This window comes from Euprymna scolopes, chromosome 12 (assembly GCF_053919585.1).
Source record: "Euprymna scolopes isolate OS-2025 chromosome 12, ASM5391958v1, whole genome shotgun sequence".
Classification (NCBI taxonomy): Eukaryota; Metazoa; Mollusca; class Cephalopoda; order Sepiida; family Sepiolidae; genus Euprymna; species Euprymna scolopes.
Window position 1 is genome coordinate 17,595,273 of NC_136493.1, and position 20,696 is coordinate 17,615,968.

A 20,696-nucleotide genomic window follows, 5' to 3' on the forward strand; every position below is an offset into this window, starting at 1 on the left:
TCGATTGCGGACCGACGAGGTTTGCGATCTGGCGACTGTTAACAGGACAAGACTCGGCTAGTGTCATCCGCCAATTAGAGTCAATATTTTACGAGCGGGGGCCACCTGAAGAGATTCTCACAGACAACGACACAGCCTTTTGCAGCGGGGAATTCAGGCGTTTCATGGATGAGTGGGGGACCCGGCTATATACAGGTGTGCGTATGTGACGAGTGTGAAACGGATAGCAGCAAGGAAGCAATGCACGATTGCGGAGGCGGTATATAGGTACAATACAACGCCAAAGGATGACGCGATTGCTGAAAGTGCACCTGCTTATGCGATACATTGCTATCAAGTGCGTGTTAAGGGCATTGACGCCTGCCCGCCTAATCAGAAGAGGACGCAAGGACGGTACAAGTCAGGGGACACCGTGTGGGTAAGGCCTCCCAATAACCGATGCACGACCAGGTTCAGACAGAGACGGATCACCGGCATAATCGGTGAGCAGGCTGTGCTGGTTGATGGTGTCCCACGCCATGTAAGGGATGACCGGCCCGCCCTTGATATAAATCAAATGGTGAACAGTGAAAGTAATGAAGCATCAAGTGATGAAATGTGCATCCGGCCTATGGCTGAGAACCTCAGCACGGATGGCAATAGCTCCAGCACCACTTCTGAGAGCTCGGATGAAGATGAAGATGAAGCGCAGCCGGATGGTAGGACTGTGGACACTGACCCAGGTAGCTCGGAGGAAGATGAAGTGCAGCCGCATGGAAGGACTGTGGACATTGACCCGGGTGGAACTGGTGGAGATGAAGAAGCCCATCTAATCCCCCTCCGTAGGAGCGCCCGCATCAAACGACCGCGGCCGCAATGCCGCATGTGTGATCTTGAGACCAGGGGGGGTGTAGAGTCGAAGAAAATGAAGGTAGGAAGCGCCCACGTGTCTGCGCGTCATGCCTTACCTTGGAACGCTCCTACGGTGTGCGTACGTGCATGGCCGAAACCCGGGAGAAATTCCAAAATGGCGCCGTCCTCATCTTGTAGATTGTGCGATCATCACTGGGCCCCACGTGACCGATCTTTGGCTGCTGATTGGCCGAGGACGAACGCCGGAAGGATAAAGGGAGTGTGTTTGGAACATGGGGGTGTCTTTTCTAGGATCGACGTCAGTGTGATCGTATCGGTGAACTGCTGCAGCTTTAAGAGTACTTTAGCGTGTGTGTGATTTTTTGGGACTTGCTCGTCTGCTGACTTTACAGGACTTTCTTTTCGGCTGATTCTACAGGACCTGCCCTTCTGCAGATCTTGGAACAAAACTTCAAGCCTCTTCTTTCTTTTCACACGTAGTCGCCTAAAAAGGGAGAATCCGACTTACTTGTGAAACGGCTTTATATATATATATATATATATATATATATATGCATATATATATATATACAGAGAGAGAGCGAGATTATATATTAGAAATATACACACACACACACAGACACACACACACACCGATATATATATGTATATATATATATATATATATATATATATATATATATATATATATATTTTCAAAAGCCACAAAGCATGATCTTTTTTTTTATTTAATCTAAAAATGCATGGTTGGTTGATTGGTTGGTGATTAGTATTCGTCCCGTTAACGAGAACAACACCCCAGTCTTTTTCGTATTAATCTTTAAAAGATGTGAATAGGAATGTGGAAAAAAAAATTGAGGGCAAACAAAAATAAATAAAAAATAAAACGGAAAGCAGGTGAGGGGGATATTGATGTCGGATAAGAGATTGCCACATAGAAACGATTCAAGTTCCAAACACTAGTGTTAAGTATTTATGTCCAGTTTATCTTCAGTGATCAATCGCCCTGTGTACTAAGCGCCATCTAGAGTAAATAAGGGAGATTATTCGGTAACGATTCTATCAACGATGATTCATTGCTTTGCAACTAATATTTTCAAGAAATTGTATTTTACTCGAAGAAAACCATATATATAAAGTGTTTCCGAGTAAAATATAATAAAGAAGTCTAGAACATGATACACAGATATATATATATATATATATATATATATATATATATATATATATATATATATATATATAAACATACGTGTGTGTGCGTGTCTGTGAGCGTGCCTATCCCTGGACTTCATTATACTAAACAACCAATATTAAACAAAACGATATAATGTAAATGAATTTTAAATTCCTTGCGAAATATGATTCATGCAACTAAAATATAACCTCTTGAAAGAAAGACGTAAAAATAATTGAAGTTTAATTTAAACGTCATAAAATCCAAACATACATCGCCTTTTTATTTTATATTACTATTGTGTGTGGCTTGTATGAATAATAATATATAAGACCCTGACAATGGAAAACTAACGAACATTACCGAAAATCTATCTTTATATAACGCAAAAAGAGTGAAGGGTGGCGAATTATGTTTGTCACGAAAAAAAAAATCATTAAAAAAACATAAAAACGCGACTGTGCGAATACAGCAATCAATGGACATGGCTTTTCGCTATATATTTATTATTGTTATGAAGATCAAAGGGATGTTTCCATTGTCAAGAAGTTATTAGATATAATCTACACCCATGTATTCTCCCGTTTTATCTCTCTCTTTCTCGCTCTCTCCCTCTCTCTCTCTCTCTCTCCGTATACATGTGTGTGAGGAAAAATAGAATTGTGGGCAACGCACACACACACACATGTATATATATATATATATATATATATATATATATATATATATATATATATATATATATATATATATATATATATATACGCATTTTAATTCGAGCGTGTTTGGATTTTACCATTCTTGGATTTTTTACCCTTCATTGGACTATCATTTCATGTGAAATATTTTTATCATTTTTTCTTTTACCTCCTATTCCACTTACCTAACCCTACTTTTACCCAAGTAAGATCTGTGACTTACTTATGGTTTCATTAAATACTTTTACATGCAAAATCCGATCCCGCATTTAGCAAATTCCCTCCCTCTGATGAGAAGGAGAGTATTTCCTCGAAACTCCGCGGATAAAGGACTACCCACTTATCCTGTGCTTCCTTTTAAAAATGAAATGTTTTTAACTCTTTTTCAAGATGTTTTTAACATGTTTTATTAATCATTTGGTCATATGTATATATATATATATATATATATATATATATATATATATATATATATATATATATATATACATAAAATATGTACTTTGGAAAATATTTTTATATTAATTTATTTATTGCGAACTACTATTCTCATCTTTATTATTTGTTGTTTCACGACGTTTCGGTCAACTATTTTCTGTCCTTCGTCAGGTAGTAACGGCGACGGAAAGGTACTTCGAATGACCTAAATGCATTCTCAGCAATCACTAACATCCGATTGCTTAGGATGCAGTTAGGTGATATTCTGTATAGCTTAATATAAATATATATATATATATATATATATATATATATATATATATATTTGATATCTTAATATATATATATATATATATACATATATATATATATATATATATATATTTAGCTACACAGAATACTCCACGTTTCATCCACATTAGGATTCTTCAGGCTTATGCGAAGAGTTGTTGTTGCATTGCGTTTTTATATTCGCCCATTCTCTTGAATTATTAGTTAGCCAATCAGCTTCCTAATATCCACAGCTCCCTTCCAAATCAGACAATGGGCAGGACGCTTAAAGACCAAAAGCAGAGTTGATCTTTTACTGAACCCTACTTTTTTAGCGGGAAGCGTAGATATCTAATGATTTGACCTATTTTTAGTTTATTTACAAGAGTTGTTTATCGTTTTTCTCTAATATTACTTTATATATATATATATATATACATGTATGTATATATATATATATATATATATATATATATATATATATATATATACATACGGTAATTTATGTATATGAATGTTTATTTTATTTATTCATTTTCTATTGTTATTGTTAATTTTAAAATATTTTATATCCTATCCTAGATTAAAGTTTATACTGTGTACACAGCTGTTCGCTATTTCTCTTCTAGAGTTATTAGATGTTGGAGGGGTCTTTTATGTATAGGATAGCAATTTTTTATGAAGGCATAATCGACATAGTCGTCTAGATCTGTAGATGTTTTTGCTTGTCTTATTATTTTACATTCGACTCCCGGCGAACGTCCGCTTACGTTGAGTTCCCAGTATTGGTTTGCTAGTATTGTTTTCATTTGGTGATTTTTTAACGTACTCCTGTGGTAATAATATCAGGTTTTGAAATATAAGCAAGCCATATCTACGTAATGTTTCTTGTTATTTGTGTTTTTTTCTCGCAAATATTGTGGTCTGGTACACAATCTAGGAAGCTATTCAAACAAAGACAAAGTTTATTACTAGAAGATACTCGAACGTAAACATGCTCAATCCGAAGAGGCATTCCCTCTGTTTACAGAGAAAAGGCCGTCTAAACCTAATAATGTTTGAGCAGGATTAGGATTGAAAATAAGTTCGTGCTTAATTTCGTTTCACTTGACTCGTTTCTAGGAGAGTTTTAATGATCCGTTGCAATACGTCTGTTTTTTCGTCTGCCCCCTGTCTGATTTTGGTAGGTACGTGCTGTTAGACTCCTTCATCCAATCTCAATGTAGTTCGACCCATATATTTGGCACGTCAACTTTATTCAAAGTTGTAAATATGATGGTGGTAGAATATCTTTTTCAAAGGATAGCATAAACGATTTTATGGATATAAACATCAATACATATACCTATAGTTTTTTTTTAAATCGGGGCACAAGTAAACATGTGCTAACGTCATAAGAACAAACAACATTATTAGCAAACTTTGATTAAAACATTTGAAGAAACATAAATTGGTTGTTTCACGTAATATTTAAAAGGATACCTACGTTATGAGCTTCAGTCCACCATATAAGCTACGACGACTCGATCGTGAATGTCTTATCTCATTAGCTATGCTAGACTGAAGTACACCACCCTTAACCTAGTTTATTTTCATATGCTTTATCTAAATACGTTGTACGATCAGCAGTTGTTAACGGTCATACTTTTATGAATTTTACCGTGTCATTCAGTATGAGATATAATTTTGCCTCCTCAATTTTCAGTTATTTTTTTTTAAAATTGACGTGAACACGCGACTATTTCAATTAAAGGGCAAATATGAACAAGTGAAATTATGGAGGAGTAAAAGGCGAATAAAATGGGGTGTAGGTTGATTAAATAGTTACATTATATTTAGCATGAGTTTGCAGTTTTTAAAAAAAAATGTAAGTGTGGACTTCTTTTTGCCGACCCCCCCACATATATATATATATATATATATATATATATATATATATATATATATATATATGCGTGTGTGTGTGTTTTGTTTTGGAAATATCGTTGAATTAAACCTAAAACTCTATGATTCTCAATTTATTGATGGTTTTCCTTCACGACGGTTAAAACTTATTTCAACGAATCCTTACGCACCGTAAGTTTATTACTTAAATTCTTTCCTAAAGATGTACTTTTCAACTGCACATTTCCTTTTCAGGTTTTTCCGCTTTTCACCTTGTACGTTATATATGCCATTATTTTTACGTTATATCTATTAATATTTTATTTCCATCATATTTGTTTGAAACGCGTATTCAATTGTTAACATTAATACCTCTAAAAACGATACAAATGTAAAGAAATATGTCGCGCCGCCAAATGGAACACTTTTCACTAAGTGACCCCCTCCCTCTAAATCAGCCCACACCGTCTCCCTAATTAGATAGCATCTTGGTACCACAAGTGCCATTTGACCGTATGAGGCCAATGTGAAACGACCACCATGCTTTTTAGCCTCGAGTATCCAAGGAAAAAAAAACAAAGCTAAGTAAAATTCCTAACTGTTCGCATATAATTTAAAGCTAATATTCTTTCCATTTTCAGGCATATTGTAACCGATAACTTTTCTTCACTTAAATAGACTATTTCGCCGCTTACAATGCCATGTCACTTAATTAATAAGTCAATGCTATAGTAAAGACAAACTCGGTAAAAAAAGAAATTATGCTTAGTTATTTAGAGGACATGAAAACCTTATTTAAATATCATTTCCACCGTGTTATAAATCCAGACTTATTGCATGTTCAATTATTGCATATATTAAAAAAAAATATAAATAATTAGATTTATTGAATTAAACCTAAAACTCTATGATTCTCAATTTATTGATGGTTTTCCTTCACGACGGTTAAAACTTATTTCAACGAATCCTTACGCACCGTAAGTTTATTACTTAAATTCTTTCCTAAAGCTGTACTTTTCAACTGCACATTTCCTTTTCAGTTTTTCCGCTTTTCACCTTGTACGTTATATATGCCATTATTTTTACGTTATATCTATTAATATTTTATTTCCATCATATTTGTTTGAAACGCGTATTCAATTGTTAACATTAATACCTCTAAAAACGATACACATGTAAAGAAATATGTCGCGCCGCCAAATGGAACACTTTTCACTAAGTGACCCCCCTCCCTCTAAATCAGCCCACACCGTCTCCCTAATTAGATAGCATCTTGGTACCACAAGTGCCATTTGACCGTATGAGGCCAATGTGAAACGACCACCATGCTTTTTAGCCTCGAGTATCCAAGGAAAAAAAACCAAAGCTAAGTAAAATTCCTAACTGTTCGCATATAATTTAAAGCTAATATTCTTTCCATTTTCAGGCATATTGTAACCGATAACTTTTCTTCACTTAAATAGACTATTTCGCCGCTTACAATGCCATGTCACTTCATTAATAAGTCAATGCTATAGTAAAGACAAACTCGGTAAAAAAAGAAATTATGCTAAGCTATTTAGAGGACATGAAAACTTTATTTAAGTACGATACTTAATATAATCAGCCATCGAAAAAAAAAAGTTAATAAACATCAGTGACCCCCCCTTGCTTGTACACTGCCATTTCCTTTCCGGATCCCTGCTCCGAACTTATGCTCGTGATCATCATCTCATCTGAAGATGAGGGGCTCTTATGCCTTACACAACAATTTATCAGTCTGTACTATTGTCTATAAACTGATATCATCAACAATTAGATAAGCTGTTTTTAAATTTCTCCTCTTGACAAAATTGCAAACCGGAATGCAAACGGATTTTCCTTTGCGTTAGAGGATTGAACTGAAGCAGTATACTTAATATGTACAATACGTGCGTACTAAACTAAACAACCTTTGTTACCTATATACAATCGCCTATACTGAATCCTCATCGGCTCAAAGCTCTCTGTATCCCCATACTCTTAATTTCTCAAATCTTATATCACCAAGACATCCTTCTTAATTGATACAAGAATCCGTCTGAGCAGTTCAACATCCAGTGATCATATATCCAATCCTCATGAAACTGCTTATATCACCCTGAATATTACCTTAAATCTTTATTCTATCCCTAAGCTAAGTAGAACACCTAATAACACTCTAGTCAACTACTTTTAAAATTAGATAAACCCAGTTTCAATATTAGAAGTACATCGTCCCTCACCTTGACTACGGACTTGTGCAATAAGTCATGAAACTATTGTACCTAAAATTCCTCTCCAAACTACAAAATACTGCTGCTTGTATACTAAGCAAGTACCTCCTATATATACTTTACCTCCAAGATGACTGCCTTGTCTGTTTTGCATGACAAACCTTATTATTATTTACTTAAATTCTGTTTCTCCTGATCACTAAAAAATCAAATCTGCTCTACTTCCTAAGTTGATACTAAACAAATCCGTCTCACGTAGCTTAGATGGGTCGTTGCTCTCCGCCCTTGACCTTAACAAACTCGTAAATCGATACCCATTAACACCTAAAATTTCCTAGGCATGCTCCCGATTATAACTCCCAACCCATAACCAAGCTTCTAAGTAAATACTTACTAGCCTTAGTCCAATACATTGACTTAAAGTAATCTATAATGAACAGTAACCGTTAATATCTCTTTATTAAGAGATAGTATTGCAATAATTATTACACAAACTAAACCGGTACTCATTGAAATAAAAACTTCCGGATATTAAGAGAAAGGCGAAGTCATTCTCCTTAGTTGTAGTCTAAAGGCAACTTGCTCAAATTGTCTAAAATTCCATGCATTCGTATACAATACTACTTATCCATCCATCTATACTTTAACTATACTTACAGAATTTGCAATAACCTATATCTATCAGGTATAACTGTACTCCATATCAAATGTTCTCTTGTCTCTATACTGAGCATATCTAATCTTTCAGTCTTACTAAATGTCCGGTTTGGGCACCAAATCAGAATTTCTAATAGAAAGTAGATCATACTCTAACACTTTATCCTAATCCTAAACCTACTAAACCATATCTAACCATACATTCCTAAACCTACTAAACCATATCTAACCATACATTGCTAAACTTACAAAACTATATCTAACCATACATCAACTCGACTCTCTCGATCCAATACTGTAGCAAATTTAACTGCTTCCACTGCATGAATTTTACGTATACCCTCTCTCAGTATAAATGAAAATGGACAGCATAATAATGCCCTTTTTAAACCACACTTGAGTGAAAATCTTCTGTAGAAGCTAACCTAAATGCCCGATTTTACCAGGAGATATTAACCTAAATAACCAATAAATATTAACTACCCATGCGGGGTCGCAGAAATACCTGGATTAGGACCCAGGCGCGGGGCGAACCCCCTCGGAGCTGATGGACCCGTAGGTCTTCCCAGGCCATCCGTCTAGGAGAAGGAAAACTCTGAAACTAAACCTAGGGGAGGGAGGTCTCTTCAGTCCTGGAGGACAACCTTCCTAGAGCTGGTGACTCAAACAAATCACCGGTTGGCAAACCTAAACTGCTTAAGGAGGAGATAGACTCTGTCTATCGCTCGGCTTTCATACTCCTTCTTTGCCTATTGGCCAGGCGTAGAGGTACTATGACAGGGACTCGCTTGAATCACCCAGTGGTTGACCTTGTTTCCTGACTAGGGTAATGAACGCCGCTTTTCCCCACTCCTGCCACATCCCATCCCCCTTAACTGGACACAGTGGGGTGCTTCAGTGCCATATATGTCAGTGCAGTTGGACTGGGCTGGCTTTGCCTAATGGATTGAGGGTACCGGATTGACAGTTCCTGGCTGCTGTTTCCGACTGATAGTACAGGAGCCCTAACTCTTTGGTAGCGCTTAGAGCGGCTGCTCCATCAACAGTTGTAAAATATCGGGATGTTTGTAGTGCCATGTCGCTCATGGAAAGGGACCCTGCACTCATCCCCGGTGGGCTTTCCTGAGGCCACAATCCTGAGGGTGAGGACAGCTGATGGTCTACTTGTATTGCATGTCTGGTATTCTGCACAACTACTTGTCCAGCACCCCCTCACTCATCCACCCTAACTGAAACTTTTAAATAAAATAAAATGAAATGACAGCTCAAGCAAAAGTTACGTTTAAACCAGGACCAAACTCAAAGAAAACCAAGCTGCCTCCTCCCTTGAGGCTTGCATTTACTAATATCCGCGGGCTTAGAACTTACTTAGATGATGTTGAGTCATTTCTCCTTGTAAACACCCCGGATATCTTAGCATTAAGTGAAACTAACCTTCACTCCTCCATACCCTCTAACCACTTTAACATGCCTGGTTATCTCCCACTCTACCGTAAGGACTCGGACAGACATATGCGTGGACTTGGAGTCTATATTCGAAACACCCTCCCCCTAACTAGAGAAATAAAACTAGAATCAGAGGGCCAGGCCTTTATGTGCTTCAGACTAAATATGCAACACAATATTAGCTACTTATATTTTCTCTACCGCTCTCCCTCAAACCAAGACTGTACCCTAATAAACAAAGTCTCGGACAGCATAGATATAGCACTCTCCCTCGATACTAGCGCACAAATACATGTATTTGGTGACTTCAATGTCCACCACAGTAACTGGCTAGGATTCTCAAATCACACAGACGTAGCTGGTAGCGCCACATATAGCTTCTCTATATCTCATTCCCTATCTCAGATGGTTACATTTCCGACACGTTTCCCAGACCAGCACGATCAACATGCCTCACTTATAGATCTCTTTCTGACAACAGTTCCCAATGACTGTACAACAAATGGCCATAGCCCACTCGGGAATGCTGATCACGCTGTGATAATGGTAGAAATCAGCCTAAATTCTCGCCCTAAAACTGAAGACCCACTACTCAAAACAACGAGGTATTACAAAAAGGCTGATTGGGAAGCCATCAGGTAGCTCATCAGAGATGCCCCATGGCAAAATATCTTTACTCTTCCAGCGGAACAGTGTGCAAATGAGACAACTGAATGGTTCAAAACTGCTATTGAAGCACATGTTCCCGCACGGAAATACTATAGCAAGCCCCACTCCCCCAATGGTTTACTTCTGCTTGTGCAGCTGCCATTTGTCAAAGGCAGCATGCGTTCCGCAGATTCAACCGACATAAGTCCAGCTCAAATAAACAGAAGTTTATAGAAGCTAGAAATAATTGTAAGAGAGTGATAGACACAGCTAAGTCAGATTACTCTGAAACCACCAGAAAGCGCATCGAAGCACAGAAATTAGGAACCCGGGATTTTTGGAAAATCTACAACAGCGTAGTTAATAATGGACAGTCAATAATTCCCCCACTAACAAACAATCATGAGGTTGCTTGCACGGCAACTGACAAGGCTAATCTGCTTGCCAGTCGGTTTGCCTCAAACTCCACACTGAACTCGGTACACCACTCACTCCCTGATTTTCCTCTGCGAACAGACGCCACACTTGACGACTTGAAAATCACCCCTTCTCAGGTACATGCTATTATAAAAAACCTAGACACCTCTAAAGCATGTGGATCAGATCTCATCCCGGCTGTGCTATTAAAAAAATGCTCTGCCGAGGTTGCTCCAGTTCTGTCCAAACTTTACAATAAATGCCTTAACGAATCTTGTTTTCCCGACTGCTGGAAAACCGCCTCTGTGGTACCAGTCTTCAAGAATTCTGGTGAAAGAACTGACCCACTAAATTATCGCCCCATTAGCCTCCTCCCGCTTTTCGCCAAAATATTTGAGTCCTTAGTTAATAAAGCCCTAGTCCAGCACCTAACAGCTGCTAAACTCTTGACTGACAAACAATATGGATTCAGGCAAGCCCGTTCAACAGCAGATATCTTAACTGTAGTTTCTGAACGTATATACCGTTCATTGGATAAAACAGGGGAGGGTAGAGCGGTGGCCCTTGATATATCTAAGGCTTTTGACAGGGTATGGCACGATGGTCTTCTAAGGAAAATGAGATCATATGGAATCACTGGAAGAATTCATAACGTAATTAAATCCTTCTAAAGTAATAGAAAAATCAAAGTTGTCCTCGACGGACGTACATCCAAACAATATGACATAAATGCGGGAGTGCCTCAGGGGTCTATCCTTGGACCTCTATTGTTCCTGATATTCATAAACGACCTCCCTGATAATATTGTTTCGGAGATGGGTATATTTGCCGATGACACCACTCTCTATAACAGATATGAGGGGAAAACAAATGAACACATATCCAAGTAAATGGCAGAAACACTAGAGGATGACCTCCAATCCGTAGTGGAATGGGGACAAAAATGGTTGGTCTCATTCAATGCTGCTAAGACTAAGCTTGTTTCCTTCAATAGCTACAAGAAACCTTCTCTACCACCAATAGCAATGGCCAAGAACACATTGCCTGAAAGTACTTCTTTTAAACTCCTCGGCCTAACGTTTACAGGGAATATGAACTGGAATAGATACATTGAGAGCATTGCCAAGGCGGCTGCAAGGAAGGTTGGCTCCCTCTACCGTGCTAGAAAACTACTTACGCCTGCCAGTATCCTATACCTCTATAAGGCAACCATTCGCCCATGTATGGAGTACTGTTGTCACATCTGGGCTGGTGCATCTGCTGCTTGTCTCTCGCTCCTGGACAGGGTTCAAAAAAGAGTCGCAAACCTGATAGGTCCTGAACTGTCATCTGGGCTTCAACCTCTGTCCCATCGACGAGATGTTGCATCCCTCTGCCTGTTCTACAAATACTTTAATGGTGAATGCTCTGACGAAGTGCAAACACTTGTACCTCCCCGACGTAACTACCCCCGACAAACCCGACAAGCTACTAAGTCTCATCCCTTTACAGTGGAGATCCCTAGGTGCAAGAAAGCCTTTTACTCCAATAGTTTCTTCCCCAGAACTGCGGGTCTTTGGAACTCCCTTCCGGGATTCTGCTTTCCCAACTGCAATGATATGCAGAAGTTCAAGTGTAATGTTAACAAACATCTTTCTACTCTTCTCCCTTCATAATGACCCCGCTAATTAATTCCCTAATAGTAGCCCCCTGCTTCAAAGTGGCACTGTGCCTTGTTTGGGGTGATAATTGAATAAAAAAAAAATATGTGTGATATTATGGTGTAGCAAAAAGGCAGAAAGCAGTGTATGCCGTATACTCGACTAAATCTGGATATGCGTACTTGGACGAAAGGTTCATCCTGATGTGCATACGCGCCACTCATTTTCTATTTTTGGTGAGTCTTCACTGTTATAACCCTAGCTTATATTGTTGCTTTCTATTTATGATATATTCATATATAGTTGTTCATATGCGCGCGCGTGTGCGTGTGTGCGTGTGTGAGTGTGTGATACATGTATTTCGGACATACCTTAACTTCATGCCTCGTTGATCTTGTCCACCTTAATGTATCTGGTGTTGTGAGGGAAGGCTAGAACCTGTTTGGACGTATATTATATCACTCTCAGGAACGCTGGTTAGTTTTATATAGTTTTTATTCACTTGCCCTGTGTAGACCGCAGAAGAATGGAAAGCCAATATCTTTGCTTGTGTGATTACTTATGTGTCTCTATTTTAGCACATATTATCTCCCTCCCCAGTGAAGGGGGGCAACTTGTTAACCCGTTGCTCTGCTCAACGTCAAAATTCCAACTTTCAAATCTCCAGCTAACCTCATTACGTGACTTAAACGTAGATCCGATCAGCTGACCAAACCTTCCGATAAACGTTTCTATCATGTTGGTTTACCATATTTTTACAGATTTTATAAATATTCTTCATATTCTTCTCCGGTCCATTCTCCAGTTAGATAGATAGGTAGATCGAGATGGATGGATACAGAGATAGATAACTAAATAGATAGATCGATACTTTCTTGTATTTGCCCTATTATATAACATATATAAAGAGCATTTTAAGCAGGAAAACAGTTTCCTAATTCATCAAAATAGGTTTTAAATAAGACGAAAAGCGTATATCTTCCTTAATACTAAATGACAACTCAGCCTATCTAGCGTACAAAATAATTTTCATTTTACAAAAAATATTTTTCTGCCTTGTATCATAATATAATATGTGAAACTTAAAATAAGTGTATTCGCCCTTTACCATCGGAAGAGAGCGTTACACATATTGCAAGTTTATAATATGTTAAAAAGTAGTTAACTATGAAGATAAATGCCGGATTTGGAAAATAATCTATAAAATACATCGCCCATATCTGTTAAAATGTATGTATCTACGTATGTGTGTTTGTTGGTATGTCTCGCAAAATCTTTCTGCAGAGGCGACTGCTTCACACGAGATCGGTATCGCTTTCATGCTCTACCCTTCAGACGACAAATTAACTAAAAACATGAATTCTCGTACGCGTGACTTGACACTTCTCTGCAGAAAGAGGTCGCTTTTTCGCACATATATTTTAAATTCACCCCCTCTTTTCGATTATCTAACCTAAATTTAAACATAAGTAGGGGCACTCTATTAAACAGATGGCAAACTATGCTTACAATCAATATGAACCTTTTATACAGTTGAAATTAATGTGAAATGTTGTTATAAATGTGATCTAATCAAAAAAAAACCCTTTTCAAGAAAGAGGTTTCAATCATTCAACTAGACAAGCGAGTACTCACTATACCTTAAATAGTCGTTACTTTTAAGTTCCAAAAACGACATATAATTTCTGAACACAAAAGTAATTTAAACAAAAGCAATATAGACCAAACGATAAAATAAAATATAAAATCAAAGTAATAATATAATGGAGACAGAAACCAGTGGGAGTAAAGATGGTAGATATCTAATTAGGACTGGCAGATGAGAGAAAGTCAGAAATTGACGGAAATAAATGGAGAAAGCATGTAGCAAAGCGATGACACCCACAGAGAGTCATGGAGTTATATTGTCCAAATTGAGAACCCACCCACGATGAAGAGGCGACAGATGAGAAAATTCATGAAATTATTAGTGGCTGTTTATATTATTCTGCTATTTTATCTTGTGTAGATAGAACTTCGTTAAATAGACTTTCGAATAAAGAGTTACAGCAAGCAAAATAAAGCACAAGAAAAATGACATTTTAAGAAACATATACGAAAATAGTTTCTAAATAGAAACAAAAAAAATCGAAGAAATAAAAACAAATAAATTAAAGAATGTAACTTAAATATAATGAACAAAAACATATATATATTTTTAAATTGCGTCACCTACAGAAACAAGCGTTGTGAAGTTGCAAAGACTGAAATAAGTCTTAGTGTAATTGCAGCTTACTTAGTAGATAAACTAAGTACTGGCGAAATTACCAGGGAAATGTCTAATTTAATAGCTTTGTAATAAAATGTATTGCGCACGATTAGGACCAAGCATTTGTTTTTGCCTTAAACGCGATTGGAAAAGAAAAAAATAAGGGAAATGTCGGATGATTTGCCTAAATATAGCTATAATTTTCAAAGATTAAAGGGACGAATACGAGAGAAAAGTGAGTTGAGATTTAGACAGCCGAAAATAATGAAAAAAAAAAAGAAAAGAAAATTAAATGAAGAAAAATATTAGGCGAACTCCTGCATACCTACGACTAAGTTCCACTATAATTTCCACCGCCCATTCTTTCTGTCAGCTGTCGAAAAGCTGAAAAACAGCTCAGGCTTCGAACCCGATTTTTTCATAGCAGCTTCTGTTTTCCTATGCTAATTAATGTCATACTTATATATTACTGAACCTTCTACAAACGAAGATCATTTCTTTTTCGTTCCTGTCCTCATTCCGCCACCCGACATGTTTGTATGTGCCGCTTTCCTCATTACGTTCACCCCAAAATGAATTTCCCTAACGTTTGGATCAATTACAAGAGAGTAGACGTTTACAGTTAGTGTCGTGAATTGCGGTTTAAGTTAAGATGAGTTCCTATTTATTAGTAAGATTAAGTCTTGAAAAAATGTCTATTTACAATAACTTTGCTCATTTTATTATATCATATCAATCGGAAGACTCCATTGTTGGCATTGGTTTCTCGGAGATTTTATAGGTACTGATTATATCTATAAATTCATCGGGTAGTTAGGAGAAAGAATACTCTAAGTTTACAAGCATATTAAGTGAAAGTAATTTTTACTAAACGAACTGGATTCGAACTTGGTACACTCAGATCGTCAGTCCTTTTTGTGAATCACTGAAACAATGTTACATCGCTATACTTTGGTGATAAAAATGATAATCCCCATTATAGGAGGGTGATAACCAGGTCTGTCTTTGTATTTAACGAAATTAACTGCTATTGGTTAAGTTTTATGTTTTTATATGATAAAATGGGAAAAAATGTCGGTCTATTCTAAATATTACATGTGTCGCAATTTAATGCCCTAACAGAATAATATGATTGGATTTCAGGACTTTACAATCATAGACAGTTTATATAAACCGTTTTTTATATTTTTGCCGTTAATGTGTGATTAACAATATTAATAACCTTAATTAAATATTTGATGCCTTTTTGCATATAGTTTCTATCTAGACAGCGAGAGCATGTGTGTATACGTCTAGTTATGCCGTCACGAGCGAGATGTATTATACTATTATTATTATTATTATTATTATTATTATTATTATTATATTATCGCTATTTTCTCGTAGATTTTATCAGAATCTGTAGCATTATTTCCTCATTAATTAATAGTCGAGCATTTACAAGCAGCAGCTTCAGTCGGTGTTGAATATATACAAATTTAGACAAACAATATCACAATCCATACTAAGTGTTTGGATTTTGTTCAGAAACGTGCACAGTACTTATTTAAAACATCTTATCATTAAGTCCAATATGTTGACATTTACAATATTAAGAATTGTTTCTTCTGGACGAAAGGGAGATGTTAAGTCTGCATCTAATTTTGTAATTTGCATCTGTTTTAGTAAAGTGTTAAACATAGATATAATATTTTATATCAGAATCCATTCAGAGTAAATATTTCCTATTTTTTAACTCCAAAACTTATAATGATATAAAGATTCAAGTGGTACTATTAAAACGACCATTTCTACAAAGTCACTGAAACAAATAGGTTGGTAGCTATAACGCGGTAGTGTTATTATGATTTATTAACATATATTCCAAAGATAACATAAAATAGTTCGTTATAGCATGTTGTTTAAAGTTAAAATGATGTAATTGTGATTGTGTATCTCTAGACACAGGTGTGACAATACCTGCGCTAGGGAAAATAGTTCTGTAGTATCCCCACACCCCCAGCCAGATAGAAAATTTAAGAAATACTATTTTATTATGTTTGTGTAATTACATTTCTGTGTTATACTTCTTTAAACCATATGTCACGACCACTATTTATATAGGTTGTTGTTTCTTGATTTTCTTGTGTGAGATGTCGTTTGTGTTAGTATGCAAGTTTGTAATGAAGTGGTATGCTCGTTTAAATAAACCCGTGTAAAGGTCAGTGCTACTGTTGTTTTTGTTCGGATTCTGTTCCTTTCTTTTGGTGATCCGTATGGAATTTAAAGAATGTGTGATCTTGGTATTATAGATTTTTTACACGAATTTTTGCTGGTTTTCATATTCCTGTTGTGTAATCATCATGGGTTCAACTCGTTCAGGGACAAGTGATGTTATCTCTTGAGCTGCTTTATTATGAAACATGTTATGCATATCTTGTATGCATTTGAATTCTTCTGCAATATGCTCAGTGGCGAAAACTATTGGCTTGGGTTTTGCTGATATACGGTTACTCAACCGTTACTGTAGATTCGGAAGGTTGTGGTTGATTGGTGTTTTGCAAGCAAAGCTTTATTAAATTTTATTTATATTTCGTTTAATGATTCATGATTTGTTTAATTGCTTTTCTAAAAACATGATATTTGCAGGAGTTTGGTTTGGATATGATCTAATAAAATATCTAATATTGGAAAATTGTTTGATTGTTCCATTGTTATTAACTTCTCAAAATATCAGGTTAAAGTGAATATATACTTCATTGCTGATATTACTATACTGTTTGGTGTCATCCCAGTCATATGTCATATACTTAGGAATTTGCTGAAGTAATCAGTAATTATTAGGTATTCATGAGCATTGCAGTAACATACATCAGTGCCGAAGAGTTTCCATGCTCTGCTTCGAATTCCATGTGGCTGTAATGAATGTCATGTGGTTTTAGTAATGCTATTAGATTATCCTGATATATTGAATATTTCTCGATAAGATTTTTAATACCAGCATAAATCCGCTCCCAGTATAACCATCTCTGGATTGAATGTGTGTTTTCAATAATTTGATGGATTTAATGTTGCTCGTAGAAGGTAATTTTCTGTTAGATTTAACAAATAAATATTGATCCCGTCATGATGATACAACATTTGATAGATAATAAATATTAGTATTACAATTATGATAGTACAGCTTTTGGAAGCTCATTAATTGAGTCTATTTATCCTGTTGTCATGAATAAGCAACCTTGATTTTCTTTCTTATCGCAACAATAAATCTTACCAAATCGACACTCTCATAAAGATCCATCGTATTGGTGTGTTCAGTACTGTAGAAACAGCAAAATGTACCACCTATAGCACTTTTAATATCTTGTTATTTTTTCACCTCATTTAAATTCGGCATCGATATAACTTTGTTATCTTTGGTTGCAGTCTAGCAGATGCGCTAGTCAGTGGTTTCAATAGGAACATGACACGTGATTTATGATCGATGAGTACTTTTAATTTACGCCTATATAAAAATGCATGAAATAATTGGAAACGAATACAATTGCAAGAACTTCCTAGCCATAAATGCATAAAGCTTCTCTTTTTCCGTTTGGATGGATGCATGATATTTTTCTTTATTAATGCAGCTCCAAATTTGCATCGGTTAGTTGTATTAATATTACCGTCTTGTTTAAGTATGTTAATGTGCATTCAGGTTGATTACTGCTTGAGAAACTTAAAATAATTTTTCCCCGTAAAAATTACATCTACAACAGTTTTCTAAGTGTACGGGTTTTGATGGCCACATTAAAAATGTAGGTGATATGTATATTATGAGACATGAGAATTCTTAAAGTCATCCTTTCATGCGGGTTATGGCATGTTTTTTTTTTTGTAATGTTTCAGCTTTTCTGGGTTCGAGCAAACAACAGTTTTATTACTCAAAATACAAATTTTTACCCATGTCCAAGTTACCTATACATAAAGTTTCAAGTTTTTAGACTCAAAATTACCAGATGAATTTTGAAGAATCTGCAAAGGTCAACTCTTTCAACTTTGACATCTTGGTAGCAAAATGTTGGCCCCAAAACCGATTAAGATGCTTGTCACATGTCTTAATACCTGTTATGTAAACATTTAAAATGTTTAGACCTAAAATTGGCTGAGTAGTTTGCAGGCACCGGTAAAAGTTAAATCTTATCAACTGTAACCCATTGGCAACCCTATTTTCGACCCCGATCGATTAAAAAGATTACCATGTTTACACCTGTAATTGGTATAGCCCGAAGGGATAAATTTCCCCTTAGAATTGATTGTTTTGGGCGCAAATAAATGATGAAGTTTGATCCATGTTCGAGTCACAAACATTTAAAATCTCAAATGCATTGACCAAAAATTGACGGGCGATATGGTAGAATTTTCAAAGGTCAATCGTTTAACTTTGAGCTCCGGACAGAAGAATTTCTGGCTGAAAACCAAGTTAAAATCCCTCTCTAAATCTTAATACTCGTTATTTCAAATCTCGAGTTTCAAAACCTAAAATTGACAGAGATATTTGGTAGGAAATTTACACAAACATACCCAGAGATATTCTCACTTTATATATATATATATATATATATATATATATATATATATATATATATATATATATATATATATATATATATATATATACCTATATATATATATATATATATATATATACATATACTTATATATATATATATATACCTATATACATATACCTATATATATATATATATACCTATATACATATACCTATATATATATATATATATATACCTATATATAGGTATATATATATATATATATACCTATATATATATATATATATATACCTATATATATATAATAATAATAATATATATATATATATACTAGCATGGGTGGCCGGATGTTTGGAAGACTGTCTTAAGCAAATAAAATGGTAGTAGAAAGTCAGGTCGTACCGTGAAGGATAAAAAGAACGGGGAAAAACGTGACGTCTTTACTGTTACATCCACTGCCAAACCAGAAGCGACGTAGGTTAAAATTAAGGGTAGGACAATCAATAAGAGGGGATGGCTTTCGAAAATATCGCCGAAAAAAGCGATCCCTCCCTGTAAAATAGTGTCAAGTTCAGGGAGAATAAATTAATATTTTCAGCGAATTTTCGGTGTTTGCCGTCTGGAGGGTGGAGCTTCAAAAGAGTACTGATCTTGTGAAAATCCGTCGCCTCTATCGAAAGTATTACGCAGACTAGCAAACGTACATGCATACAATTTTTATATTGGTGGCTCAAATTTTTGAACAAACCGATTAAAAAGCTTGCCCTAACTCTGAATATATTTATGTAAATTGTCTAAGGAATTTTGTAGAGACAGCAGAGGTCAATTTGTTTTTAATTTGACCCCTATTATTACCCATTGACATGCATTTTTTGGGGCTCAAATCACGTTTTTAAGTTGGATTCATGTTAAAGGAACCTATATCTTAAATTTCAAGTGTTTCAACCCAAGATTGACGAAGGAGTTGGGTAGAGTTCTCAAAGGTCAACTCGTGGAACTTTGACAAATTCACAGCCAAATTTCTGTGCAAGTATGGACTGCAAAGATATTTTCACATCTCAATACCCTGTATATAAAATTTCGAGTCTGTATACTTAAAATTGATGGTATTATTGTGTATGAAAATGTATACAGACAGACACACACGCGCAGACAGACATTTTAACTTATATATATATATATATATATATATATATATATATATATATATATATATATATATATATATATATATAAAAAGGAAAAGAGAAAGTTCAATGTCACAAAGGAGACTTATCCGGATAATGCAAATCTCAACAAAAATTATTGGAGTTTATACAATAGGACAACAAGCGTATGAAATGAAGACACAAACTATATATTGGTAGATATAGAATGGATCATTTATTTAATAATGGAATACAGGCAACATTTAGGGGATAGCAGGGAATTTTTATGGCAGGGCATTTCGAAGCCTAATGCTTCTCATCGGAAGGGTAGGGAAGGTGCTAGGTGACATGGGGAAGATACGGTGTATAGCGTACGGTTCATTAGGGACGAAAGAGATTAAGGGGAA